At 57.4% G+C, this 24,882-nt stretch overlaps 11 non-coding genes and 6 pseudogenes across 11 annotated transcripts; all 17 read right to left on the bottom strand.

The window, feature by feature from the left end:
* Window positions 1–44: 44 nt before the first annotated feature.
* On the bottom strand, window positions 45–163 carry LOC146715572 (5S ribosomal RNA). Its single transcript, XR_014919509.1, has one exon. It is a non-coding gene; the product is annotated as a 5S ribosomal RNA (ribosomal RNA).
* A 2,047-nt stretch (window positions 164–2,210) lies between these two features.
* LOC146715571 (5S ribosomal RNA) lies at window positions 2,211–2,329 on the bottom strand. The gene has a single exon (XR_014919425.1). It is a non-coding gene; the product is annotated as a 5S ribosomal RNA (ribosomal RNA).
* Window positions 2,330–3,425: 1,096 nt separating this feature from the next.
* Window positions 3,426–3,544, bottom strand: LOC146715570 (5S ribosomal RNA; annotated as a pseudogene).
* A 664-nt stretch (window positions 3,545–4,208) lies between these two features.
* LOC146715569 (5S ribosomal RNA) lies at window positions 4,209–4,327 on the bottom strand. The gene has a single exon (XR_014919508.1). It is a non-coding gene; the product is annotated as a 5S ribosomal RNA (ribosomal RNA).
* Window positions 4,328–6,056: 1,729 nt separating this feature from the next.
* LOC146715568 (5S ribosomal RNA) lies at window positions 6,057–6,175 on the bottom strand. The gene has a single exon (XR_014919433.1). It is a non-coding gene; the product is annotated as a 5S ribosomal RNA (ribosomal RNA).
* Window positions 6,176–8,029: 1,854 nt separating this feature from the next.
* LOC146715567 (5S ribosomal RNA) lies at window positions 8,030–8,148 on the bottom strand (annotated as a pseudogene).
* A 699-nt stretch (window positions 8,149–8,847) lies between these two features.
* LOC146715566 (5S ribosomal RNA) lies at window positions 8,848–8,966 on the bottom strand (annotated as a pseudogene).
* A 2,518-nt stretch (window positions 8,967–11,484) lies between these two features.
* LOC146715565 (5S ribosomal RNA) lies at window positions 11,485–11,603 on the bottom strand (annotated as a pseudogene).
* Window positions 11,604–13,092: 1,489 nt separating this feature from the next.
* LOC146715564 (5S ribosomal RNA) lies at window positions 13,093–13,211 on the bottom strand. The gene has a single exon (XR_014919846.1). It is a non-coding gene; the product is annotated as a 5S ribosomal RNA (ribosomal RNA).
* A 1,412-nt stretch (window positions 13,212–14,623) lies between these two features.
* On the bottom strand, window positions 14,624–14,742 carry LOC146715563 (5S ribosomal RNA). Its single transcript, XR_014919836.1, has one exon. It is a non-coding gene; the product is annotated as a 5S ribosomal RNA (ribosomal RNA).
* A 1,490-nt stretch (window positions 14,743–16,232) lies between these two features.
* LOC146715562 (5S ribosomal RNA) lies at window positions 16,233–16,351 on the bottom strand. Its single transcript, XR_014919507.1, has one exon. It is a non-coding gene; the product is annotated as a 5S ribosomal RNA (ribosomal RNA).
* A 2,047-nt stretch (window positions 16,352–18,398) lies between these two features.
* On the bottom strand, window positions 18,399–18,517 carry LOC146715561 (5S ribosomal RNA). Its single transcript, XR_014919424.1, has one exon. It is a non-coding gene; the product is annotated as a 5S ribosomal RNA (ribosomal RNA).
* A 1,096-nt stretch (window positions 18,518–19,613) lies between these two features.
* Window positions 19,614–19,732, bottom strand: LOC146715560 (5S ribosomal RNA). The gene has a single exon (XR_014919396.1). It is a non-coding gene; the product is annotated as a 5S ribosomal RNA (ribosomal RNA).
* Window positions 19,733–20,551: 819 nt separating this feature from the next.
* Window positions 20,552–20,670, bottom strand: LOC146715559 (5S ribosomal RNA). Its single transcript, XR_014919506.1, has one exon. It is a non-coding gene; the product is annotated as a 5S ribosomal RNA (ribosomal RNA).
* Window positions 20,671–21,490: 820 nt separating this feature from the next.
* LOC146715558 (5S ribosomal RNA) lies at window positions 21,491–21,609 on the bottom strand (annotated as a pseudogene).
* Window positions 21,610–23,182: 1,573 nt separating this feature from the next.
* On the bottom strand, window positions 23,183–23,301 carry LOC146715557 (5S ribosomal RNA; annotated as a pseudogene).
* A 699-nt stretch (window positions 23,302–24,000) lies between these two features.
* Window positions 24,001–24,119, bottom strand: LOC146715556 (5S ribosomal RNA). Its single transcript, XR_014919431.1, has one exon. It is a non-coding gene; the product is annotated as a 5S ribosomal RNA (ribosomal RNA).
* Between the last annotated feature and the right edge of the window lie 763 nt (window positions 24,120–24,882).

Genomic DNA, 24,882 nt, shown 5'->3' with positions numbered 1-24,882 from the left:
CCCCTTCTCTGGATCAAAAGCGGTTCAATGACATGAAAATTAAAGGCTTACAGCACCAGGTATTCCCAGGCAGTCTCCCATCCAAGTACTAACCAAGCCCAGCCCTGCTTAGCTTCCGAGATCAGACGAGGTCGGGCGTGCTCAGGGTGGTATGGCCGTAAGCTGCTGGCCCCAGCACAATGTCTCAATTTATGGATTCAAGTGATTAGGTGGCAAGTACCTGAAGTTACGAAGACAATGCTATAACCATACCTGCATGTTTGCATAATACCCTAACCCAAAGGCTCAGTTTGGCATTTATCCAACAGCACAGGCCCTGGATTGTTGAAGATGGCCTCAGGAACCAGCACAGGGCCTGGTGTGTTGTACATGGCCACAGCAAGGAGCACAGGGCCTGGTTTGGTGAAGATGGCCTCGGCCAGAAGCGCAGGGCCTGGTGTGATGTGAGTGGCCTGAGCAAGAGCCACAGGCCTTGGTGTGGTGTAAGTGGCCTCAGCCAGCAGCCACAGGCCCTGGTGTGGTGTAAGTCGCCTCAGCCAGAAGCCACAGGCACTGGTGTGGTGTAAGTGGCCTCAGCCAGCAGCCACAGGCCCTGGTGTGGTGTAGGTGGCCTCAGCCAGCAGCCACAGGCCCTGGTGTGGTGTAGGTGGCCTCAGCCAGTGCCACAGGCCCTGGTGTGGTGTAAGTGGCCTGAGTAAGAGCCACAGGCCCTGGTGTGGTGTAAGTGGCCTCAGCCAGCAGCCACAGGCCCTGGTGTGGTGTAAGTGGCCTGAGCAAGTGCCACAGGCCCTGGTGTGGTGTAAGTGGCCTAAGCCAGAGCCACAGGCCCTGGTGTGGTGTAAGTGGCCTGAGCAAGAGCCACAGGGCCTGGTTTGGTGAAGATGGCCTCGGCCAGAAGCGCAGGGCCTGGTGTGATGTGAGTGGCCTGAGCAAGAGCCACAGGCCCTGGTGTGGTGTAAGTGGCCTCAGCCAGCAGCCACAGGCCCTGGTGTGGTGTAAGTCGCCTCAGCCAGAAGCCACAGGCACTGGTGTGGTGTAAGTGGCCTCAGCCAGCAGCAAAAGGGCCCTGGTGTGGTGTAAGTGGCCTCAGCCAGAGCCACAGGCCCTGATGTGGTGTAAGTGGCCCCAGCCGGTCACTCAGGCCCTGGTGTGGTGTAGGTGGCATCAGCTAGCAGCCACAGGCCCTGGTTTGGTGAAGATGGCCTCAGCAAGCAGCCACAGGCCCTGGTTTGGTGTAAGTGGCCTCAGCTAGCAGCCACAGGCCCTGGTGTGGTGTGAGTGGCCTCAGCCAGCAGCCACAGGCCCTGGTGTGGTCTAAGTGGCCTCAGCCAGTGCCACAGGCCCTGGTGTGGTGTAAGTGGCCTAAGCCAGAGCCACAGGCCCTGGTGTGGTGTAAGTGGCCTAAGCCAGAGCCACAGGCCCTGGTGTGGTGTAAGTGGCCTGAGCAAGAACCACAGGGCCTGGTTTGGTGAAGATGGCCTCGGCCAGAAGCGCAGGGCCTGGTGTGATGTGAGTGGCCTGAGCAAGAGCCACAGGCCCTGGTGTGGTGTAAGTGGCCTCAGCCAGCAGCCACAGGCCCTGGTGTGGTGTAAGTGGCCTCAGCCAGAAGCCACATGCACTGGTGTGTTGTAAGTGGCCTCAGCCAGCAGCAAAAGGGCCCTGGTGTGGTGTAGGTGGCCTCAGCCAGCAGCCACAGGCCCTGGTGTGGTGTAAGTGGCCTCAATAGCAACTAAGGCCCTGGTGTGGTGTAAGTGGCTTCAGCCAGCAGCCACAGGCCCTGGTGTGGTGTAAGTGGCCTCAGCCAGCAGCCACAGGCCCTGGTGTGGTGTAGGTGGCCTCAGCCAGCAGCCACAGGCCCTGGTGTGGTGTAAGTGGCCTCAATAGCAACTAAGGCCCTGGTGTGGTGTAAGTGGCTTCAGCCAGCAGCCACAGGCTCTGGTGTGGTGTAACTGGCCTCAGCCAGCAGCCACAGGCCCTGGTGTGGTGTAAGTGGCCTCAGCCAGAGCCACAGGCCCTGATGTGGTGTAAGTGGCCCCAGCCGGTCACTCAGGCCCTGGTGTGGTGTAGGTGGCATCAGCTAGCAGCACAAAACATTGGAAAACAGCCAAAAGCAGTGTCGTTAATGTGCCCTCATTAATGGGGAGCTGCTTCTGGTCTTTTAATACACCCCTTCTCTGGATCAAAAGCGGTTCAATGACATGAAAATTAAAGGCTTACAGCACCAGGTATTCCCAGGGAGTCTCCCATCCAAGTACTAACCAAGCCCAGCCCTGCTTAGCTTCCGAGATCAGACGAGGTCGGGCGTGCTCAGGGTGGTATGGCCGTAAGCTGCTGGGCCCAGCACAATGTCTCAATTTATGGATTCAAGTGATTAGGTGGCAAGTACCTGAAGTTACGAAGACAATCCTATAACCATACCTGCATGTTTGCATAATACCCTAACCCAAAGGCTCAGTTTGGCATTTATCCAACAGCACAGGCCCTGGATTGTTGAAGATGGCCTCAGGAAACAGCACAGGGCCTGGTGTGTTGTACATGGCCACAGCAAGCAGCACAGGGCCTGGTTTGGTGAAGATGGCCTCGGCCAGAAGCACAGGGCCTGGTGTGATATGAGTGGCCTGAGCAAGAGCCACAGGCCCTGGTGTGGTGTAAGTGGCCAGAGCAAGAGCCACAGGCCCTGGTGTGGTGTAAGTGGCCTGAGCAAGAGCCACAGGCCCTGGTGTGGTGTAGGTGGCCTCAGCCAGCAGCCACAGGCCCTGGTGTGGTGTAGGTGGCCTCAGCCAGCAGCCACAAGCCCTTGTGTGGTGTAAGTGGCCTCAGCCAGCAGCCACAGGCCCTGGTGTGGTGTAAGTGGCCTCAGCCAGTGCCACAGGCCCTGGTGTGGTGTAAGTGGCCTGAGCAAGAGCCACAGGCTCTGGTGTGGTGTAATTGGCCTCAATAGCAACTAAGGCCCTGGTGTGGTGTAAGTGGCTTCAGCCAGCAGCCACAGGCCGTGGTGTGGTGTAAGTGGCCTCAGCCAGCAGCCACAGGCCCTGGTGTGGTGTAGGTGGCCTCAGCCAGCAGCCACAGGGCCTGGTGTGGTGTAAGTGGCCTCAATAGCAACTAAGGCCCTGGTGTGGTGTAAGTGGCTTCAGCCAGCAGCCACAGGCTCTGGTGTGGTGTAACTGGCCTCAGCCAGCAGCCACAGGCCCTGGTGTGGTGTAAGTGGCCTCAGCCAGAGCCACAGGCCCTGATGTGGTGTAAGTGGCCCCAGCCGGTCACTCAGGCCCTGGTGTGGTGTAGGTGGCATCAGCTAGCAGCACAAAACATTGGAAAACAGCCAAAAGCAGTGTCGTTAATGTGCCCTCATTAATGGGGAGCTGCTTCTGGTCTTTTAATACACCCCTTCTCTGGATCAAAAGCGGTTCAATGATATGAAAAAGAAAGGCTTACAGCACCAGGTATTCCCAGGCAGTCTCCCATCCAAGTACTAACCAAGCCAAGCCCTGCTTAGCTTCCGAGATCAGACGAGGTCGGGCGTGCTCAGGGTGGTATGGCCGTAAGCTGCTGGCCCCAGCACAATGTCTCAATTTATGGATTCAAGTGATTAGGTGGCAAGTACCTGAAGTTACGAAGACAATCCTATAACCATACCTGCATGTTTGCATAATACCCTAACCCAAAGGCTCAGTTTGGCATTTATCCAACAGCACAGGCCCTGGATTGTTGAAGATGGCGTCAGGAACCAGCACAGGGCCTGGTGTGTTGTACATGGCCACAGCAAGCAGCACAGGGCCTGGTTTGGTGAAGATGGCCTCGGCCAGAAGCACAGGGCCTGGTGTGATATGAGTGGCCTGAGCAAGAGCCACAGGCCCTGGTGTGTTGTAAGTGGCCTCAGCCAGCAGCCACAGGCCCTGGTGTGGTGTAGGTGGCCTCAGCCAGCAGCCACAGGCCCTGGTGTGGTGTAATTGGCCTCAATAGCAACTAAGGCCCTGGTGTGGTGTAGGTGGCCTCAGCCAGCAGCCACAGGCCCTGGTGTGGTGTAAGTGGCCTCAGCCAGCAGCCACAGGCCCTGGTGTGGTGTAAGTGGCATCAGCTAGCAGCACAAGACATTGGAAAACAGCCAAAAGCAATGTCGTTAATGTGCCCTCATTAATGGGGAGCTGCTTTTGGTCTTTTAATACACCCCTTCTCTGGATCAAAAGCGGTTCAATGACATGAAAATGAAAGGCTTACAGCACCAGGTATTCCCAGGCAGTCTCCCATCCAAGTACTAACCAAGCCCAGCCCTGCTTAGCTTCCGAGATCAGACGAGGTCGGGCGTGCTCAGGGTGGTATGGCCGTAAGCTGCTGGCCCCAGCACAATGTCTCAATTTATGGATTCAAGTGATTAGGTGGCAAGTACCTGAAGTTACGAAGACAATCCTATAACCATACCTGCATGTTTGCATAATACCCTAACCCAAAGGCTCAGTTTGGCATTTATCCAACAGCACAGGCCCTGGATTGTTGAAGATGGCCTCAAGAACCAGCACAGGACCTGGTGTGTTTTACATGGCCACAGCAAGCAGCACAGGGCCTGGTTTGGTGAAGATGGCCTCAGCAAGCAGCCACAGGCCCTGGTTTGGTGTAAGTGGCCTCAGCCAGCAGCCACAGGCCCTGGTGTGGTGTAAGTGGCCTCAGCCAGCAGCCACAGGCCCTGGTGTGGTCTAAGTGGCCTCAGCCAGTGCCACAGGCCCTGGTGTGGTGTAAGTGGCCTGAGTAAGAGCCACAGGCCCTGGTGTGGTGTAAGTGGCCTCAGCCAGCAGCCACAGGCCCTGGTGTGGTGTAAGTGGCCTGAGCAAGTGCCACAGGCCCTGGTGTGGTGTAAGTGGCCTAAGCCAGAGCCACAGGCCCTGGTGTGGTGTAAGTGGCCTGAGCAAGAGCCACAGGGCCTGGTTTGGTGAAGATGGCCTCGGCCAGAAGCGCAGGGCCTGGTGTGATGTGAGTGGCCTGAGCAAGAGCCACAGGCCCTGGTGTGGTGTAAGTGGCCTCAGCCAGCAGCCACAGGCCCTGGTGTGGTGTAAGTCGCCTCAGCCAGAAGCCACAGGCACTGGTGTGGTGTAAGTGGCCTCAGCCAGCAGCAAAAGGGCCCTGGTGTGGTGTAAGTCGCCTCAGCCAGCAGCCACAGGCCCTGGTGTGGTGTAGATGGCCTCAGCCAGCAGCCACAGGCCCTGGTGTGGTGTAAGTGGCCTCAGCCAGCGGCCACAGGCCCTGGTGTGGTCTAAGTGGCCTCAGCCAGAAGCACAGGGCCTGGTGTGATATGAGTGGCCTGAGCAAGAGCCACAGGCCCTGGTGTGGTGTAAGTGGCCTGAGCAAGAGCCACAGGCCCTGGTGTGGTGTAAGTGGCCTGAGCAAGAGCCACAGGCCCTGGTGTGGTGTAGGTGGCCTCAGCCAGCAGCCACAGGCCCTGGTGTGGTGTAGGTGGCCTCAGCCAGCAGCCACAAGCCCTTGTGTGGTGTAAGTGGCCTCAGCCAGCAGCCACAGGCCCTGGTGTGGTGTAAGTGGCCTCAGCCAGTGCCACAGGCCCTGGTGTGGTGTAAGTGGCCTGAGCAAGAGCCACAGACCATGGTGTGGTGTAATTGGCCTCAATAGCAACTAAGGCCCTGGTGTGGTGTAAGTGGCCTCAGCCAGCAGCCACAGGCCCTGGTGTGGTGTAAGTGGCCTCAGCCAGCAGCCACAGGCCCTGGTGTGGTGTAAGTGGCCTCAGCCAGCAGCCACAGGCCCTGGTGTGGTGTAAGTGGCCTCAGCCAGAGCCACAGGCCCTGGTGTGGTGTAAGTGGCCTCAGCCAGTGCCTCAGGCCCTGGTGTGGTGTAGGTGGCCTGAGCAAGAGCCAAAGACCCTGGTGTGGTGTAATTGGCCTCAATAGCAACTAAGGCCCTGGTTTGGTGTAGGTGGCATCAGCTAGCAGCACAAGACATTGGAAAACAGCCAAAAGCAATGTCGTTAATGTACCCTCATTAATGGGCAGCTGCTTTTGGTCTTTTAATACACCCCTTCTCTGGATCAAAAGCGGTTCAATGACATGAAAATGAAAGGCTTACAGCACCAGGTTTTCCCAGGCAGTCTCCCATCCAAGTACTAACCAAGCCCAGCCCTGCTTAGCTTCCGAGATCAGACGAGGTCGGGCGTGCTCAGGGTGGTATGGCCGTAAGCTGCTGGCTCCAGCACAATGTCTCAATTTATGGATTCAAGTGATTAGGTGGCAAGTACCTGAAGTTACGAAGATAATCCTATAACCATACCTGCATGTTTGCATAATACCCTAACCCAAAGGCTCAGTTTGGCATTTATCCAACAGCACAGGCCCTGGATTGTTGAAGATGGCCTCAGGAACCAGCACAGGGCCTGATGTGTTGTACATGGCCACAGCAAGCAGCACAGGCCCTGGTGTGGTGTAGATGGCCTCAGCCAGCAGCCACAGGCCCTGGTGTGGTGTAGGTGGCCTCAGCCAGCAGCCACAGGCCCTGGTGTGGTCTAAGTGGCCTCAGCCAGAAGCACAGGGCCTGGTGTGATATGAGTGGCCTGAGCAAGAGCCACAGGCCCTGGTGTGGTGTAAGTGGCCTGAGCAAGAGCCACAGGCCCTGGTGTGGTGTAAGTGGCCTGAGCAAGAGCCACAGGCCCTGGTGTGGTGTAGGTGGCCTCAGCCAGCAGCCACAAGCCCTTGTGTGGTGTAAGTGGCCTCAGCCAGCAGCCACAGGCCCTGGTGTGGTGTAAGTGGCCTCAGCCAGTGCCACAGGCCCTGGTGTGGTGTAAGTGGCCTGAGCAAGAGCCACAGACCATGGTGTGGTGTAATTGGCCTCAATAGCAACTAAGGCCCTGGTGTGGTGTAGGTGGCCTAAGCCAGCAGCCACAGGCCCTGGTGTGGTGTAAGTGGCCTCAGCCAGCAGCCACAGGCCCTGGTGTGGTGTAAGTCGCCTCAGCCAGAAGCCACAGGCACTGGTGTGGTGTAAGTGGCCTCAGCCAGCAGCAAAAGGGCCCTGGTGTGGTGTAAGTCGCCTCAGCCAGCAGCCACAGGCCCTGGTGTGGTGTAAGTGGCCTCAGCCAGAGCCACAGGCCCTGATGTGGTGTAAGTGGCCCCAGCCGGTCACTCAGGCCCTGGTGTGGTGTAGGTGGCATCAGCTAGCAGCCACAGGCCCTGGTGTGGTGTAAGTCGCCTCAGCCAGAAGCCACAGGCACTGGTGTGGTGTAAGTGGCCTCAGCCAGCAGCAAAAGGGCCCTGGTGTGGTGTAAGTCGCCTCAGCCAGCAGCCACAGGCCCTGGTGTGGTGTAGGTGGCCTCAGCCAGCAGCCACAGGCCCTGGTGTGGTGTAAGTGGCCTCAGCCAGCAGCCACAGGCCCTGTTGTGGTGTAAGTGGCCTCAGCCAGCAGCCACAGGCCCTGGTGTGGTGTAAGTGGCCTCAGCCAGTGCCACAGGCCCTGGTGTGGTGTAAGTGGCCTGAGCAAGAGCCACAGACCCTGGTGTGGTATAATTGGCCTCAGCCAGCAGCCACAGGCCCTGGTGTGGTGTAAGTCGCCTCAGACAGAAGCCACAGGCACTGGTGTGGTGTAAGTGGCCTCAGCCAGCAGCAAAAGGGCCCTGGTGTGGTATAAGTCGCCTCAGCCAGCAGCCACAGGCCCTGGTGTGGTGTAGGTGGCCTCAGCCAGCAGCCACAGGCCCTGGTGTGGTGTAAGTGGCCTGAGCAAGAGCCACATACCCTGGTGTGGTGTAATTGGCCTCAATAGCAACTAATGCCCTGGTGTGGTGTAAGTGGCCTCAGCCAGCAGCCACAGGCCCTGGTGTGGTGTAAGTGGCCTCAGCCAGAGCCACAGGCCCTGATGTGGTGTAAGTGGCCCCAGCCGGTCACTCAGGCCCTGGTGTGGTGTAGGTGGCATCAGCTAGCAGCACAAGACATTGGAAAACAGCCAAAAGCAATGTCGTTAATGTGCCCTCATTAATGGGCAGCTGCTTTTGGTCTTTTAATACACCCCTTCTCTGGATCAAAAGCGGTTCAATGACATTAAAATGAAAGGCTTACAGCACCAGGTATTCCCAGGCAGTTTCCCATCCAAGTACTAACCAAGCCCAGCCCTGCTCAGCTTCCGAGATCAGACGAGGTCGGGCGTGCTCAGGGTGGTATGGCCGTAAGCTGCTGGGCCCAGCACAATGTCTCAATTTATGGATTCAGGTGATTAGGTGGCAAGTACCTGAAGTTACGAAGACAATACTATAACCCTACCTTCATGTTTGCATAATACCCTAACCCAAAGGCTCAGTTTAGCATTTATCCAACAGCACAGGCCCTGGATTGTTGAAGATGGCCTCAGGAACCAGCACAGGGCCTGGTGTGTTGTACATGGCCACAGCTAGCAGCACAGGGCCTGGTTTGGTGAAGATGGCCTCGGCCAGAAGCGCAGGGCCTGGTGTGATGTGAGTGGCCTGAGCAAGAGCCACAGGCCCTGGTGTGGTGTAATTGGCCTCAATAGCAACTAAGGCCCTGGTGTGGTGTAAGTGGCCTGAGCAAGAGCCACATACCCTGGTGTGGTGTAATTGGCCTCAATAGCAACTAAGGCCCTGGTGTGGTGTAGGTGGCCTCAGCCAGCAGCCACAGGCCCTGGTGTGGTGTAAGTGGCCTCAGCCAGAGCAACAGGCCCTGATGTGGTGTAAGTGGCCCCAGCCGGTCACTCAGGCCCTGGTGTGGTGTAGGTGGCATCAGCTAGCAGCACAAGACATTGGAAAACAGCCAAAAGCAATGTCGTTAATGTGCCCTCATTAATGGGGAGCTGCTTCTGGTCTTTTAATACACCCCTTCTCTGGATCAAAAGCGGTTCAATGACATGAAAATCAAAGGCTTACAGCACCAGGTATTCCCAGGCAGTCTCCCATCCAAGTACTAACCAAGGTCAGCCCTGCTTAGCTTCCGAGATCAGACGAGGTCGGGCGTGCTCAGGGTGGTATGGCCGTAAGCTGCTGGCCCCAGCACAATGTCTCAATTTATGGATTCAAGTGATTAGGTGGCAAGTACCTGAAGTTACGAAGACAATCCTATAACCATACCTGCATGTTTGCATAATACCCTAACCAAAAGGCTCAGTTTGGCATTTATCCAACAGCACAGGCCCTGGATTGTTGAAGATGGCCTCAGGAACCAGCACAGGACCTGGTGTGTTTTACATGGCCACAGCAAGCAGCACAGGGCCTGGTTTGGTGAAGATGGCCTCAGCAAGCAGCCACAGGCCCTGGTTTGGTGTAAGTGGCCTCAGCTAGCAGCCACAGGCCCTGGTGTGGTGTGAGTGGCCTCAGCCAGCAGCCACAGGCCCTGGTGTGGTCTAAGTGGCCTCAGCCAGTGCCACAGGCCCTGGTGTGGTGTAAGTGGCCTAAGCCAGAGCCACAGGCCCTGGTGTGGTGTAAGTGGCCTCAACAGCAAATAAGGCCCTGCTGTGGTGTAAGTGGCCTGAGCAAGAACCACAGGGCCTGGTTTGGTGAAGATGGCCTCGGCCAGAAGCGCAGGGCCTGGTGTGATGTGAGTGGCCTGAGCAAGAGCCACAGGCCCTGGTGTGGTGTAAGTGGCCTCAGCCAGCAGCCACAGGCCCTGGTGTGGTGTAAGTCGCCTCAGCCAGAAGCCACAGGCACTGGTGTGGTGTAAGTGGCCTCAGCCAGCAGCAAAAGGGCCCTGGTGTGGTGTAAGTCGCCTCAGCCAGCAGCCACAGGCCCTGGTGTGGTGTAGGTGGCCTCAGCCAGCAGCCACAGGCCCTGGTGTGGTGTAAGTGGCCTCAGCCAGCAGCCACAGGCCCTGGTGTGGTGTAAGTGGCCTCAGCCAGCAGCCACAGGCCCTGGTGTGGTGTAAGTGGCCTCAGCCAGTGCCACAGGCCCTGGTGTGGTGTAAGTGGCCTGAGCAAGAGCCACAGACCCTGGTGTGGTATAATTGGCCTCAGCCAGCAGCCACAGGCCCTGGTGTGGTGTAAGTCGCCTCAGACAGAAGCCACAGGCACTGGTGTGGTGTAAGTGGCCTCAGCCAGCAGCAAAAGGGCCCTGGTGTGGTATAAGTCGCCTCAGCCAGCAGCCACAGGCCCTGGTGTGGTGTAGGTGGCCTCAGCCACCAGCCACAGGCCCTGGTGTGGTGTAAGTAGCCTCAGCCAGCAGCCACAGGCCCTGGTGTGGTGTAAGTGGCCTCAGCCAGCAGCCACAGGCCCTGGTGTGGTGTAAGTGGCCTCAGCCAGTGCCACAGGCCCTGGTGTGGTGTAAGTGGCCTGAGCAAGAGCCACAGGCCCTGGTGTGGTGTAAGTGGCCTGAGCAAGAGCCACAGACCCTGGTGTGGTGTAATTGGCCTCAATAGCAACTAATGCCCTGGTGTGGTGTAGGTGGCCTCAGCCAGCAGCCACAGGCCCTGGTGTGGTGTAAGTGGCCTGAGCAAGAGCCACAGGCCCTGGTGTGGTGTAAGTGGCCTGAGCAAGAGCCACAGACCCTGGTGTGGTGTAATTGGCCTCAATAGCAACTAATGCCCTGGTGTGGTGTAAGTGGCCCCAGCCGGTCACTCAGGCCCTGGTGTGGTGTAAGTGGCCTCAGCTAGCAGCCACAGGCCCTGGTGTGGTGTGAGTGGCCTCAGCCAGCAGCCACAGGCCCTGGTGTGGTCTAAGTGGCCTCAACCAGTGCCACAGGCCCTGGTGTGGTGTAAGTGGCCTGAGCAAGAGCCACAGGCCCTGGTGTGGTGTAAGTGGCCTCAGCCAGCAGCCACAGGCCCTGGTGTGGTGTAAGTGGCCTGAGCAAGTGCCACAGGCCCTGGTGTGGTGTAAGTGGCCTAAGCCAGAGCCACAGGCCCTGGTGTGGTGTAAGTGGCCTCAATAGCAAATAAGGCCCTGGTGTGGTGTAAGTGGCCTGAGCAAGAACCACAGGGCCTGGTTTGGTGAAGATGGCCTCGGCCAGAAGCGCAGGGCCTGGTGTGATGTGAGTGGCCTGAGCAAGAGCCACAGGCCCTGGTGTGGTGTAAGTGGCCTCAGCCAGCAGCCACAGGCCCTGGTGTGGTGTAAGTGGCCTCAGCCAGAAGCCACAGGCACTGGTGTGGTGTAAGTGGCCTCAGCCAGCAGCAAAAGGGCCCTGGTGTGGTGTAGGTGGCCTCAGCCAGCAGCCACAGGCCCTGGTGTGGTGTAAGTGGCCTGAGCAAGAGCCACATACCCTGGTGTGGTGTAATTGGCCTCAATAGCAACTAATGCCCTGGTGTGGTGTAAGTGGCCTCAGCCAGCAGCCACAGGCCCTGGTGTGGTGTAAGTGGCCTCAGCCAGAGCCACAGGCCCTGATGTGGTGTAAGTGGCCCCAGCCGGTCACTCAGGCCCTGGTGTGGTGTAGGTGGCATCAGCTAGCAGCACAAGACATTGGAAAACAGCCAAAAGCAATGTCGTTAATGTGCCCTCATTAATGGGCAGCTGCTTTTGGTCTTTTAATACACCCCTTCTCTGGATCAAAAGCGGTTCAATGACATTAAAATGAAAGGCTTACAGCACCAGGTATTCCCAGGCAGTCTCCCATCCAAGTACTAACCAAGCCCAGCCCTGCTCAGCTTCCGAGATCAGACGAGGTCGGGCGTGCTCAGGGTGGTATGGCCGTAAGCTGCTGGGCCCAGCACAATGTCTCAATTTATGGATTCAGGTGATTAGGTGGCAAGTACCTGAAGTTACGAAGACAATCCTATAACCCTACCTTCATGTTTGCATAATACCCTAACCCAAAGGCTCAGTTTAGCATTTATCCAACAGCACAGGCCCTGGATTGTTGAAGATGGCCTCAGGAACCAGCACAGGGCCTGGTGTGTTGTACATGGCCACAGCTAGCAGCACAGGGCCTGGTTTGGTGAAGATTGCCTCGGCCAGAAGCGCAGGGCCTGGTGTGATGTGAGTGGCCTGAGCAAGAGCCACAGGCCCTGGTGTGGTGTAATTGGCCTCAATAGCAACTAAGGCCCTGGTGTGGTGTAAGTGGCCTGAGTAAGAGCCACAGGCCCTGGTGTGGTGTAAGTGGCCTCAGCCAGCAGCCACAGGCCCTGGTGTGGTGTAAGTGGCCTGAGCAAGTGCCACAGGCCCTGGTGTGGTGTAAGTGGCCTAAGCCAGAGCCACAGGCCCTGGTGTGGTGTAAGTGGCCTGAGCAAGAGCCACAGGGCCTGGTTTGGTGAAGATGGCCTCGGCCAGAAGCGCAGGGCCTGGTGTGATGTGAGTGGCCTGAGCAAGAGCCACAGGCCCTGGTGTGGTGTAAGTGGCCTCAGCCAGCAGCCACAGGCCCTGGTGTGGTGTAAGTCGCCTCAGCCAGAAGCCACAGGCACTGGTGTGGTGTAAGTGGCCTCAGCCAGCAGCAAAAGGGCCCTGGTGTGGTGTAAGTCGCCTCAGCCAGCAGCCACAGGCCCTGGTGTGGTGTAGATGGCCTCAGCCAGCAGCCACAGGCCCTGGTGTGGTGTAAGTGGCCTCAGCCAGCAGCCACAGGCCCTGGTGTGGTCTAAGTGGCCTCAGCCAGAAGCACAGGGCCTGGTGTGATATGAGTGGCCTGAGCAAGAGCCACAGGCCCTGGTGTGGTGTAAGTGGCCTGAGCAAGAGCCACAGGCCCTGGTGTGGTGTAAGTGGCCTGAGCAAGAGCCACAGGCCCTGGTGTGGTGTAGGTGGCCTCAGCCAGCAGCCACAGGCCCTGGTGTGGTGTAGGTGGCCTCAGCCAGCAGCCACAAGCCCTTGTGTGGTGTAAGTGGCCTCAGCCAGCAGCCACAGGCCCTGGTGTGGTGTAAGTGGCCTCAATAGCAAATAAGGCCCTGGTGTGGTGTAAGTGGCCTCAGCCAGCAGCCACAGGCCCTGGTGTGGTGTAAGTGGCCTCAGCCAGTGCCACAGGCCCTGGTGTGGTGTAAGTGGCCTGAGCAAGAGCCACATACCCTGGTGTGGTGTAATTGGCCTCAATAGCAACTAAGGCCCTGGTTTGGTGTAGGTGGCATCAGCTAGCAGCACAAGACATTGGAAAACAGCCAAAAGCAATGTCGTTAATGTACCCTCATTAATGGGCAGCTGCTTTTGGTCTTTTAATACACCCCTTCTCTGGATCAAAAGCGGTTCAATGACATGAAAATGAAAGGCTTACAGCACCAGGTTTTCCCAGGCAGTCTCCCATCCAAGTACTAACCAAGCCCAGCCCTGCTTAGCTTCCGAGATCAGACGAGGTCGGGGGTGCTCAGGGTGGTATGGCCGTAAGCTGCTGGCTCCAGCACAATGTCTCAATTTATGGATTCAAGTGATTAGGTGGCAAGTACCTGAAGTTACGAAGATAATCCTATAACCATACCTGCATGTTTGCATAATACCCTAACCCAAAGGCTCAGTTTGGCATTTATCCAACAGCACAGGCCCTGGATTGTTGAAGATGGCCTCAGGAACCAGCACAGGGCCTGATGTGTTGTACATGGCCACAGCAAGCAGCACAGGCCCTGGTGTGGTGTAGATGGCCTCAGCCAGCAGCCACAGGCCCTGGTGTGGTGTAGGTGGCCTCAGCCAGCAGCCACAGGCCCTGGTGTGGTCTAAGTGGCCTCAGCCAGAAGCACAGGGCCTGGTGTGATATGAGTGGCCTGAGCAAGAGCCACAGGCCCTGGTGTGGTGTAAGTGGCCTGAGCAAGAGCCACAGGCCCTGGTGTGGTGTAAGTGGCCTGAGCAAGAGCCACAGGCCCTGGTGTGGTGTAGGTGGCCTCAGCCAGCAGCCACAAGCCCTTGTGTGGTGTAAGTGGCCTCAGCCAGCAGCCACAGGCCCTGGTGTGGTGTAAGTGGCCTCAGCCAGTGCCACAGGCCCTGGTGTGGTGTAAGTGGCCTGAGCAAGAGCCACAGACCATGGTGTGGTGTAATTGGCCTCAATAGCAACTAAGGCCCTGGTGTGGTGTAGGTGGCCTAAGCCAGCAGCCACAGGCCCTGGTGTGGTGTAAGTGGCCTCAGCCAGCAGCCACAGGCCCTGGTGTGGTGTAAGTCGCCTCAGCCAGAAGCCACAGGCACTGGTGTGGTGTAAGTGGCCTCAGCCAGCAGCAAAAGGGCCCTGGTGTGGTGTAAGTCGCCTCAGCCAGCAGCCACAAGCCCTGGTGTGGTGTAGATGGCCTCAGCCAGCAGCCACAGGCCCTGGTGTGGTGTAAGTGGCCTCAGCCAGCAGCCACAGGCCCTGGTGTGGTCTAAGTTGCCTCAGCCAGAAGCACAGGGCCTGGTGTGATATGAGTGGCCTGAGAAAGAGCCACAGGCCCTGGTGTGGTGTAAGTGGCCTGAGCAAGAGCCACAGGCCCTGGTGTGGTGTAAGTGGCCTGAGCAAGAGCCACAGGCCCTGGTGTGGTGTAAGTGGCCTGAGCAAGAGCCACAGGCCCTGGTGTGGTGTAAGTGGCCTGAGCAAGAGCCACAGGCCCTGGTGTGGTGTAATTGGCCTCAATAGCAACTAAGGCCCTGGTTTGGTGTATGTGGCCTCAGCCAGCAAATAAGGCCGTGGTGTGGTGTAGGTGGCATCAGCTAGCAGCACAAGACATTGGAAAACAGCCAAAAGCAATGTCGTTAATGTGCCCTCATTAATGGGCAGCTGCTTTTGGTCTTTTAATACACCCCTTCTCTGGATCAAAAGCGGTTCAATGACATGAAAATGAAAGGCTTACAGCACCAGGTATTCCCAGGCAGTCTCCCATCCAAGTACTAACCAAGCCCAGCCCTGCTTAGCTTCCGAGATCAGACGAGGTCGGGCGTGCTCAGGGTGGTATGGCCATAAGCTGCTGGCCCCAGCACAATGTCTCAATTTATGGATTCAAGTGATTAGGTGGCAAGTACCTGAAGTTACGAAGACAATCCTATAACCATACCTGCATGTTTGCATAATACCCTAACCCAAAGGCTCAGTTTGGCATTTATCCAACAGCACAGGCCCTGGATTGTTGAAGATGGCGTCAGGAACCAGCACAGGGCCTGGTGTGTTGTACATGGCCACAGCAAGCAGCACAGGGCCTGGTTTGGTGAAGATGGCCTCGGCCAGAAGCACAGGGCCTGGTGTGATATGAGTGGCCTGAGCAAGAGCCACAGGCCCTGGTGTGTTGTAAGTGGCCTCAGCCAGCAGCCACAGGCCCTGGTGTGGTGTAGGTGGCCTCAGCCAGCAGCCACAGGCCCTTGTGTGGTGTAATTGGCCTCAATAGCAACTAAGGCCCTGGTGTGGTGTAGGTGGCCTCAGCCAGCAGCCACAGGCCCTGGTGTGGTGTAAGTGGCCTCAGCCAGTGCCACAGGCCCTGGTGTGGTGTAAGTGGCCTGAGCAAGAGCCACAGACCCTGGTGTGGTGTAATTGGCCTCAATAGCAACTAAGGCCCTGGTGTGGTGTAGGTGGCCTCAGCCAGCAGCCACAGGCCCTGGTGTGGTGTAAGTGGCCTCAGCCAGCAGCCACAGGCCCTGGTGTGGTGTAAGTGGCCTCAGCCAGTGCCACAGGCCCTGGTGTGGTGTAAGTGGCCTGAGCAAGAGCCACAGACCCTGGTGTGGTGTAATTGGCCTCAGCCAGCAGCCACAGGCCCTGGTGTGGTGTAAGTCGCCTCAGACAGAAGCCACAGGCACTGGTGTGGTGTAAGTGGCCTCAGCCAGCAGCAAAAGGGCCCTGGTGTGGTATAAGTCGCCTCAGCCAGCAGCCACAGGCCCTGGTGTGGTGTAGGTAGCCTCAGCCACCAGCCACAGGCCCTGGTGTGGTGTAAGTGGCCTCAGCCAGCAGCCACAGGCCCTGGTGTGGTGTAAGTGGCCTCAGCCAGCAGCCACAGGCCCTGGTGTGGTGTAAGTGGCCTCAGCCAGTGCCACAGGCCCTGGTGTGGTGTAAGTGGCCTGAGCAAGAGCCACAGGCCCTGGTGTGGTGTAAGTGGCCTGAGCAAGAGCCACAGACCCTGGTGTGGTGTAATTGGCCTCAATAGCAACTAATCCCCTGGTTTGGTGTAGGTGGCCTCAGCCAGCAGCCACAGGCCCTGGTGTGGTGTAAGTGGCCTCAGCCAGTGCCACAGGCCCTGGTGTGGTGTAAGTGGCCTGAGCAAGAGCCAAAGACCCTGGTGTGGTGTAATTGGCCTCAATAGCAACTAAGGCCCTGGTGTGGTGTAGGTGGCATCAGCTAGCAGCACAAGACATTGGAAAACAGCCAAAAGCAATGTCTTTAATGTGCCCTCATTAATGGGGAGCTGCTTCTGGTCTTTTAATACACCCCTTCTCTGGATCAAAAGCGGTTCAATGACATGAAAATTAAAGGCTTACAGCACCAGGTATTCCCAGGCAGTCTCCCATCCAAGTACTAACCAAGCCCAGCCCTGCTTAGCTTCCGAGATCAGACGAGGTCGGGCGTGCTCAGGGTGGTATGGCCGTAAGCTGCTGGCCCCAGCACAATGTCTCAATTTATGGATTCAAGTGATTAGGTGGCAAGTACCTGAAGTTACGAAGACAATGCTATAACCATACCTGCATGTTTGCATAATACCCTAACCCAAAGGCTCAGTTTGGCATTTATCCAACAGCACAGGCCCTGGATTGTTGAAGATGGCCTCAGGAACCAGCACAGGGCCTGGTGTGTTGTACATGGCCACAGCAAGGAGCACAGGGCCTGGTTTGGTGAAGATGGCCTCGGCCAGAAGCGCAGGGCCTGGTGTGATGTGAGTGGCCTGAGCAAGAGCCACAGGCCTTGGTGTGGTGTAAGTGGCCTCAGCCAGCAGCCACAGGCCCTGGTGTGGTGTAAGTCGCCTCAGCCAGAAGCCACAGGCACTGGTGTGGTGTAAGTGGCCTCAGCCAGCAGCCACAGGCCCTGGTGTGGTGTAGGTGGCCTCAGCCAGCAGCCACAGGCCCTGGTGTGGTGTAGGTGGCCTCAGCCAGTGCCACAGGCCCTGGTGTGGTGTAAGTGGCCTGAGTAAGAGCCACAGGCCCTGGTGTGGTGTAAGTGGCCTCAGCCAGCAGCCACAGGCCCTGGTGTGGTGTAAGTGGCCTGAGCAAGTGCCACAGGCCCTGGTGTGGTGTAAGTGGCCTAAGCCAGAGCCACAGGCCCTGGTGTGGTGTAAGTGGCCTGAGCAAGAGCCACAGGGCCTGGTTTGGTGAAGATGGCCTCGGCCAGAAGCGCAGGGCCTGGTGTGATGTGAGTGGCCTGAGCAAGAGCCACAGGCCCTGGTGTGGTGTAAGTGGCCTCAGCCAGCAGCCACAGGCCCTGGTGTGGTGTAAGTCGCCTCAGCCAGAAGCCACAGGCACTGGTGTGGTGTAAGTGGCCTCAGCCAGCAGCAAAAGGGCCCTGGTGTGGTGTAAGTGGCCTCAGCCAGAGCCACAGGCCCTGATGTGGTGTAAGTGGCCCCAGCCGGTCACTCAGGCCCTGGTGTGGTGTAGGTGGCATCAGCTAGCAGCCACAGGCCCTGGTTTGGTGAAGATGGCCTCAGCAAGCAGCCACAGGCCCTGGTTTGGTGTAAGTGGCCTCAGCTAGCAGCCACAGGCCCTGGTGTGGTGTGAGTGGCCTCAGCCAGCAGCCACAGGCCCTGGTGTGGTCTAAGTGGCCTCAGCCAGTGCCACAGGCCCTGGTGTGGTGTAAGTGGCCTAAGCCAGAGCCACAGGCCCTGGTGTGGTGTAAGTGGCCTAAGCCAGAGCCACAGGCCCTGGTGTGGTGTAAGTGGCCTGAGCAAGAACCACAGGGCCTGGTTTGGTGAAGATGGCCTCGGCCAGAAGCGCAGGGCCTGGTGTGATGTGAGTGGCCTGAGCAAGAGCCACAGGCCCTGGTGTGGTGTAAGTGGCCTCAGCCAGCAGCCACAGGCCCTGGTGTGGTGTAAGTGGCCTCAGCCAGAAGCCACATGCACTGGTGTGTTGTAAGTGGCCTCAGCCAGCAGCAAAAGGGCCCTGGTGTGGTGTAGGTGGCCTCAGCCAGCAGCCACAGGCCCTGGTGTGGTGTAAGTGGCCTCAATAGCAACTAAGGCCCTGGTGTGGTGTAAGTGGCTTCAGCCAGCAGCCACAGGCCCTGGTGTGGTGTAAGTGGCCTCAGCCAGCAGCCACAGGCCCTGGTGTGGTGTAGGTGGCCTCAGCCAGCAGCCACAGGCCCTGGTGTGGTGTAAGTGGCCTCAATAGCAACTAAGGCCCTGGTGTGGTGTAAGTGGCTTCAGCCAGCAGCCACAGGCTCTGGTGTGGTGTAACTGGCCTCAGCCAGCAGCCACAGGCCCTGGTGTGGTGTAAGTGGCCTCAGCCAGAGCCACAGGCCCTGATGTGGTGTAAGTGGCCCCAGCCGGTCACTCAGGCCCTGGTGTGGTGTAGGTGGCATCAGCTAGCAGCACAAAACATTGGAAAACAGCCAAAAGCAGTGTCGTTAATGTGCCCTCATTAATGGGGAGCTGCTTCTGGTCTTTTAATACACCCCTTCTCTGGATCAAAAGCGGTTCAATGACATGAAAATTAAAGGCTTACAGCACCAGGTATTCCCAGGGAGTCTCCCATCCAAGTACTAACCAAGCCCAGCCCTGCTTAGCTTCCGAGATCAGACGAGGTCGGGCGTGCTCAGGGTGGTATGGCCGTAAGCTGCTGGGCCCAGCACAATGTCTCAATTTATGGATTCAAGTGATTAGGTGGCAAGTACCTGAAGTTACGAAGACAATCCTATAACCATACCTGCATGTTTGCATAATACCCTAACCCAAAGGCTCAGTTTGGCATTTATCCAACAGCACAGGCCCTGGATTGTTGAAGATGGCCTCAGGAAACAGCACAGGGCCTGGTGTGTTGTACATGGCCACAGCAAGCAGCACAGGGCCTGGTTTGGTGAAGATGGCCTCGGCCAGAAGCACAGGGCCTGGTGTGATATGAGTGGCCTGAGCAAGAGCCACAGGCCCTGGTGTGGTGTAAGTGGCCAGAGCAAGAGCCACAGGCCCTGGTGTGGTGTAAGTGGCCTGAGCAAGAGCCACAGGCCCTGGTGTGGTGTAGGTGGCCTCAGCCAGCAGCCACAGGCCCTGGTGTGGTGTAGGTGGCCTCAGCCAGCAGCCACAAGCCCTTGTGTGGTGTAAGTGGCCTCAGCCAGCAGCCACAGGCCCTGGTGTGGTGTAAGTGGCCTCAGCCAGTGCCACAGGCCCTGGTGTGGTGTAAGTGGCCTGAGCAAGAGCCACAGGCTCTGGTGTGGTGTAATTGGCCTCAATAGCAACTAAGGCCCTGGTGTGGTGTAAGTGGCTTCAGCCAGCAGCCACAGGCCGTGGTGTGGTGTAAGTGGCCTCAGCCAGCAGCCACAGGCCCTGGTGTGGTGTAGGTGGCCTCAGCCAGCAGCCACAGGGCCTGGTGTGGTGTAAGTGGCCTCAATAGCAACTAAGGCCCTGGTGTGGTGTAAGTGGCTTCAGCCAGCAGCCACAGGCTCTGGTGTGGTGTAACTGGCCTCAGCCAGCAGCCACAGGCCCTGGTGTGGTGTAAGTGGCCTCAGCCAGAGCCACAGGCCCTGATGTGGTGTAAGTGGCCCCAGCCGGTCACTCAGGCCCTGGTGTGGTGTAGGTGGCATCAGCTAGCAGCACAAAACATTGGAAAACAGCCAAAAGCAGTGTCGTTAATGTGCCCTCATTAATGGGGAGCTGCTTCTGGTCTTTTAATACACCCCTTCTCTGGATCAAAAGCGGTTCAATGATATGAAAAAGAAAGGCTTACAGCACCAGGTATTCCCAGGCAGTCTCCCATCCAAGTACTAACCAAGCCAAGCCCTGCTTAGCTTCCGAGATCAGACGAGGTCGGGTGTGCTCAGGGTGGTATGGCCGTAAGCTGCTGGGCCCAGCACAATGTCTCAATTTATGGATTCAAGTGATTAGGTGGCAAGTACCTGAAGTTACGAAGACAATCCTATAACCATACCTGCATGTTTGCATAATACCCTAACCCAAAGGCTCAGTTTGGCATTTATCCAACAGCACAGGCCCTGGATTGTTGAAGATGGCGTCAGGAACCAGCACAGGGCCTGGTGTGTTGTACATGGCCACAGCAAGCAGCACAGGGCCTGGTTTGGTGAAGATGGCCTCGGCCAGAAGCACAGGGCCTGGTGTGATATGAGTGGCCTGAGCAAGAGCCACAGGCCCTGGTGTGGTGTAAGTGGCCAGAGCAAGAGCCACAGGCCCTGGTGTGGTGTAAGTGGCCTGAGCAAGAGCCACAGGCCCTGGTGTGGTGTAGGTGGCCTCAGCCAGCAGCCACAGGCCCTGGTGTGGTGTAGGTGGCCTCAGCCAGCAGCCACAAGCCCTTGTGTGGTGTAAGTGGCCTCAGCCAGCAGCCACAGGCCCTGGTGTGGTGTAAGTGGCCTCAGCCAGTGCCACAGGCCCTGGTGTGGTGTAAGTGGCCTGAGCAAGAGCCACAGGCTCTGGTGTGGTGTAATTGGCCTCAATAGCAACTAAGGCCCTGGTTTTGTGTATGTGGCCTCAGCCAGCAAATAAGGCCGTGGCGTGGTGTAGGTGGCATCAGCTAGCAGCACAAGACATTGGAAAACAGCCAAAAGCAATGTCGTTAATGTGCCCTCATTAATGGGCAGCTGCTTTTGGTCTTTTAATACACCCCTTCTCTGGATCAAAAGCGGTTCAATGACATGAAAATGAAAGGCTTACAGCACCAGGTATTCCCAGGCAGTCTCCCATCCAAGTACTAACCAAGCCCAGCCCTGCTTAGCTTCCGAGATCAGACGAGGTCGGGCGTGCTCAGGGTGGTATGGCCGTAAGCTGCTGGCCCCAGCACAATGTCTCAATTTATGGATTCAAGTGATTAGGTGGCAAGTACCTGAAGTTACGAAGACAATCCTATAACCATACCTGCATGTTTGCATAATACCCTAACCCAAAGGCTCAGTTTGGCATTTATCCAACAGCACAGGCCCTGGATTGTTGAAGATGGCGTCAGGAACCAGCACAGGGCCTGGTGTGTTGTACATGGCCACAGCAAGCAGCACAGGGCCTGGTTTGGTGAAGATGGCCTCGGCCAGAAGCACAGGGCCTGGTGTGATATGAGTGGCCTGAGCAAGAGCCACAGGCCCTGGTGTGTTGTAAGTGGCCTCAGCCAGCAGCCACAGGCCCTGGTGTGGTGTAGGTGGCCTCAGCCAGCAGCCACAGGCCCTTGTGTGGTGTAATTGGCCTCAATAGCAACTAAGGCCCTGGTGTGGTGTAGGTGGCCTCAGCCAGCAGCCACAGGCCCTGGTGTGGTGTAAGTGGCCTCAGCCAGTGCCACAGGCCCTGGTGTGGTGTAAGTGGCCTGAGCAAGAGCCACAGACCCTGGTGTGGTGTAATTGGCCTCAATAGCAACTAAGGCCCTGGTGTGGTGTAGGTGGCCTCAGCCAGCAGCCACAGGCCCTGGTGTGGTGTAAGTGGCCTCAGCCAGCAGCCACAGGCCCTGGTGTGGTGTAAGTGGCATCAGCTAGCAGCACAAGACATTGGAAAACAGCCAAAAGCAATGTCGTTAATGTGCCCTCATTAATGGGCAGCTGCTTTTGGTCTTTTAATACACCCCTTCTCTGGATCAAAAGCGGTTCAATGACATGAAAATGAAAGGCTTACAGCACCAGGTATTCCCAGGCAGTCTCCCATCCAAGTACTAACCAAGCCCAGCCCTGCTTAGCTTCCGAGATCAGACGAGGTCGGGCGTGCTCAGGGTGGTATGGCCGAAAGCTGCTGGCTCCAGCACAATGTCTCAATTTATGGATTCAAGTGATTAGGTGGCAAGTACCTGAAGTTACGAAGACAATCCTATAACCATACCTGCATGTTTGCATAATACCCTAACCCAGAGGCTCAGTTTGGCATTTATCCAACAGCACAGGCCCTGGATTGTTGAAGATGGCCTCAAGAACCAGCACAGGACCTGGTGTGTTTTACATGGCCACAGCAAGCAGCACAGGGCCTGGTTTGGTGAAGATGGCCTCAGCAAGCAGCCACAGGCCCTGGTTTGGTGTAAGTGGCCTCAGCCAGCAGCCACAGGCCCTGGTGTGGTCTAAGTGGCCTCAGCCAGTGCCACAGGCCCTGGTGTGGTGTAAGTGGCCTCAGCCAGCAGCCACAGGCCCTGGTGTGGTGTAAGTGGCCTGAGCAAGTGCCACAGGCCCTGGTGTGGTGTAAGTGTCCTAAGCCAGAGCCACAGGCCCTGGTGTGGTGTAAGTGGCCTGAGCAAGAGCCACAGGGCCTGGTTTGGTGAAGATGGCCTCGGCCAGAAGCGCAGGGCCTGGTGTGATGTGAGTGGCCTGAGCAAGAGCCACAGGCCCTGGTGTGGTGTAAGTGGCCTCAGCCAGCAGCCACAGGCCCTGGTGTGGTGTAAGTCGCCTCAGCCAGAAGCCACAGGCACTGGTGTGGTGTAAGTGGCCTCAGCCAGCAGCAAAAGGGCCCTGGTGTGGTGTAAGTGGCCTCAGCCAGCAGCCACAGGCCCTGGTGTGGTGTAGATGGCCTCAGCCAGCAGCCACAGGCCCTGGTGTGGTGTAAGTGGCCTCAGCCAGCAGCCACAGGCCCTGGTGTGGTGTAAGTGGCCTCAGCCAGAAGCACAGGGCCTGGTGTGATATGAGTGGCCTGAGCAAGAGCCACAGGCCCTGGTGTGGTGTAAGTGGCCTGAGCAAGAGCCACAGGCCCTGGTGTGGTGTAAGTGGCCTGAGCAAGAGCCACAGGCCCTGGTGTGGTGTAGGTGGCCTCAGCCAGCAGCCACAGGCCCTGGTGTGGTGTAGGTGGCCTCAGCCAGCAGCCACAAGCCCTTGTGTGATGTAAGTGGCCTCAGCCAGCAGCCACAGGCCCTGGTGTGGTGTAAGTGGCCTCAGCCAGTGCCACAGGCCCTGGTGTGGTGTAAGTGCCCTGAGCAAGAGCCACAGACCATGGTGTGGTGTAATTGGCCTCAATAGCAACTAAGGCCCTGGTGTGGTGTAAGTGGCCTCAGCCAGCAGCCACAGGCCCTGGTGTGGTGTAAGTGGCCTCAGCCAGCAGCCACAGGCCCTGGTGTGGTGTAAGTGGCCTCAGCCAGCAGCCACAGGCCCTGGTGTGGTGTAAGTGGCCTCAGCCAGAGCCACAGGCCCTGATGTGGTGTAAGTGGCCCCAGCCGGTCACTCAGGCCCTGGTGTGGTGTAGGTGGCATCAGCTAGCAGCACAAGACATTGGAAAACAGCCAAAAGCAATGTCGTTAATGTGCCCTCATTAATGGGCAGCTGCTTTTGGTCTTTTAATACACCCCTTCTCTGGATCAAAAGCGGTTCAATGACATGAAAATGAAAGGCTTACAGAACCAGGTATTCCCAGGCAGTTTCCCATCCAAGTACTAACCAAGCCCAGCCCTGCTCAGCTTCCGAGATCAGACGAGGTCGGGCGTGCTCAGGGTGTTATGGCCGTAAGCTGCTGGAACCAGCACAATGTCTCAATTTATGGATTCAGGTGATTAGGTGGCAAGTACCTGAAGTTACGAAGACAATCCTATAACCCTACCTTCATGTTTGCATAATACCCTAACCCAAAGGCTCAGTTTAGCATTTATCCAACAGCACAGGCCCTGGATTGTTGAAGATGGCCTCAGGAACCAGCACAGGGCCTGGTGTGTTGTACATGGCCACAGATAGCAGCACAGGGCCTGGTTTGGTGAAGATGGCCTCGGCCAGAAGCGCAGGGCCTGGTGTGATGTGAGTGGCCTGAGCAAGAGCCACAGGCCCTGGTGTGGTGTAAGTGGCCTGAGCAAGAGCCACAGGCCCTGGTGTGGTGTAAGTGGCCTCAATAGCAAATAAGGCCCTGGTGTGGTGTAAGTGGCCTCAGCCAGCAGCCACAGGCCCTGGTGTGGTGTAAGTGGCCTCAGCCAGTGCCACAGGCCCTGGTGTGGTGTAAGTGGCCTGAGCAAGAGCCAAAGACCCTGGTGTGGTGTAATTGGCCTCAATAGCAACTAAGGCCCTGGTTTGGTGTAGGTGGCATCAGCTAGCAGCACAAGACATTGGAAAACAGCCAAAAGCAATGTCGTTAATGTACCCTCATTAATGGGCAGCTGCTTTTGGTCTTTTAATACACCCCTTCTCTGGATCAAAAGCGGTTCAATGACATGAAAATGAAAGGCTTACAGCACCAGGTTTTCCCAGGCAGTCTCCCATCCAAGTACTAACCAAGCCCAGCCCTGCTTAGCTTCCGAGATCAGACGAGGTCGGGCGTGCTCAGGGTGGTATGGCCGTAAGCTGCTGGCTCCAGCACAATGTCTCAATTTATGGATTCAAGTGATTAGGTGGCAAGTACCTGAAGTTACGAAGATAATCCTATAACCATACCTGCATGTTTGCATAATACCCTAACCCAAAGGCTCAGTTTGGCATTTATCCAACAGCACAGGCCCTGGATTGTTGAAGATGGCCTCAGGAACCAGCACAGGGCCTGATGTGTTGTACATGGCCACAGCAAGCAGCACAGGCCCTGGTGTGGTGTAGATGGCCTCAGCCAGCAGCCACAGGCCCTGGTGTGGTGTAGGTGGCCTCAGCCAGCAGCCACAGGCCCTGGTGTGGTCTAAGTGGCCTCAGCCAGAAGCACAGGGCCTGGTGTGATATGAGTGGCCTGAGCAAGAGCCACAGGCCCTGGTGTGGTGTAAGTGGCCTGAGCAAGAGCCACAGGCCCTGGTGTGGTGTAAGTGGCCTGAGCAAGAGCCACAGGCCCTGGTGTGGTGTAGGTGGCCTCAGCCAGCAGCCACAAGCCCTGGTGTGGTGTAAGTGGCCTCAGCCAGCAGCCACAGGCCCTGGTGTGGTGTAAGTGGCCTCAGCCAGTGCCACAGGCCCTGGTGTGGTGTAAGTGGCCTGAGCAAGAGCCACAGACCATGGTGTGGTGTAATTGGCCTCAATAGCAACTAAGGCCCTGGTGTGGTGTAGGTGGCCTAAGCCAGCAGCCACAGGCCCTGGTGTGGTGTAAGTGGCCTCAGCCAGCAGCCACAGGCCCTGGTGTGGTGTAAGTCGCC

This window comes from Copadichromis virginalis, linkage group LG3 (assembly GCF_057382275.1).
Source record: "Copadichromis virginalis isolate Kocher_CV1m ecotype Utaka linkage group LG3, C_Virginalis_male_GT1.1, whole genome shotgun sequence".
NCBI lineage: Eukaryota > Metazoa > Chordata > Actinopteri > Cichliformes > Cichlidae > Copadichromis > Copadichromis virginalis.
This window is presented reverse-complemented; position numbering and strand designations above follow the sequence as displayed.